The sequence below is a fragment of the Abramis brama genome (assembly GCF_963993115.1).
Source record: "Abramis brama genome assembly, chromosome: 5".
Lineage (NCBI taxonomy): Eukaryota > Metazoa > Chordata > Actinopteri > Cypriniformes > Leuciscidae > Abramis > Abramis brama.
The window spans coordinates 15,424,755-15,426,904 of NC_139967.1; positions in this window are offsets into that span (position 1 = coordinate 15,424,755).

Sequence of the window (2,150 nt, forward strand, 5' to 3'; positions counted from 1 at the left end):
AAACAAACAACACCACCTTTTCTACAATGTTGGCACACAAATGAAAGTGTTATACCTCCTAAATAATAGACTGCATTATGTAAATGATATCTGAACAGTTCTGAGAGGGTTATCAAATTCAGTCAGAAATATTCAAGAACAGGCGCACAGACTTTTGACAGTGCATGAAGAGTTTGGAAAGGCAGAGGAGAAAGAGGAGGAGAAGAGGAGGAGGATGATGAATAAAAAAAGAAACAAAGAGAGGGGCAACGTGTGGAAAGCAGATCTGATCTGGCGACATGTATATATTTCGCATTCGGCAAACAAACAAAAGGCCGGTAAATAGCAAGAGAGGAAATGCGTGGTTATCCGATGCCGCCACTCCGTGCTCAGCCCGCACCTCCCGGCTAGGGTTTCCCTGGAAGACAAAGAGCCACCAGCGCATTCTGCCGGCCTGCCCACAAAAAGCTGCGCTGAAAAAGCCAACACCTCTTCCCTTCGGGGGCTCCACAAAACACTTTTGTTAGTCGATATTAAAACATGTTGCAATATCAGCCCGTCTCACGAAGGAAACTTAATCACGCGCATGAGGAGGAAGCTAGCCGGCTGGTTTTTAATAGACTAAGAACATCATCGGAGGAGAGGGTTAGTCAATTTATGATGGTAGGGTTAGTTAGAGTTAACTGTTAAAGGGATAGTTCACCCCAAAAATGTTCATTTACTCGCCCTCATGGCATTCCAAACCTGTACGAATTTATTTCTTCTGTGGAAAAAAGAAGATATTTTAAAAGTCAATGGGGTTCAAACAACATTGGACTCCACTGACTTTTATTAAATGGACAAAAACCCTAGGACATAATAAAAGAAAAAAACCTCTATGTTCCACAGAAACAAAAGTCATACAGGTTTGAAACAATGAGGTAATATGAATAAATTATCAAAGCTTTTTCCTTTTTGGATGAACTATCCCTTTGACACAAAAGAGTGCATCCCTTAATGATGGGCATAACTTGTTATTCTATTAGGGCCAAAAATAAATATTAAACTACTGATAAGAGGTTTTAAATCACAACCAGGGTTATTATAGTTAACTAAAACCATAAAAATTATTTTTGTTACTTGAAAATAAACATTAACTGAAATAAAATAAAACATATAAAACACCTTACATTTATTCATTTAATAAAATTAATCCAAATTAATGCTTTTATCCAAAGCGACTTACAAATGAGGAATACAACAAGAAATTCATCTTAAAACCTTAAACTTATTATTAGTTTTTTTTGCAGCTAGTTGCCAAGGAGACTCATGATTATTTAGTTTAACTTGATGTACTCAAATAACTAAAAATGAAATAAAATGTATAAAACTATACAGACAATATATATATATATACACACACTTAACTTTATAGACTAAATTACTAAAACTAGTTAAACATTTAAATGAAGACAAAATATAAAAATAATAAAAAACATTAATTCAAAATATTAATTAAAACTATAATAGTATATTAAAACTATAATTTTCTCCTTTCATCAGTAATAATAGTATCTCAAAGATACTCAAATTCTACTGTTTACATGGTGCACATTTAAGGATTCGGAACGGTCAAGTTTCAAGTTAAAAATATTGTGCAAGGTTTGGATGAGACATGCAAAGACAGGCTGAAACTGAAAGCAGCAGAATGGCTTTGGTGACTGTACAGTCTCTGGACTCACTCACTCAGCTGGACAACTCCTCCCAATTTCTCGGACCCAGTCGGGGGTCTGTCTCCAATCGACACCACGAGACAAACTGTCCCTTTACTTCTCACTCTACACTGTGTCCTTTCTTCTCTTCTCAGCTTATTTCCCAAAGACCTGAGGCTCTAATGCTTCTTTCTGCTCCCAGAAAATGGAAACTCAATGCCTGGGAAAAGCACAAGAAACAACTTGAGGTCTGTTTCATGTCATACCTATTGTTTGTTGCTATTAGGTAAGACAAGTCAATTTACAACAGCTTTGCTACCTTAAAAACAGTTGGTGGTCACATTCAGCTGTTTGTAAATGGGAATCCAGACCACATTTCATACCCAAAGCTAATTGGAGGTTAACTGGCTATTTGACCAAAATCTAAGGAGAAAACAGAACAACCTATGAGGCTAACAATTTAAGAAAATGTAGGCAGTG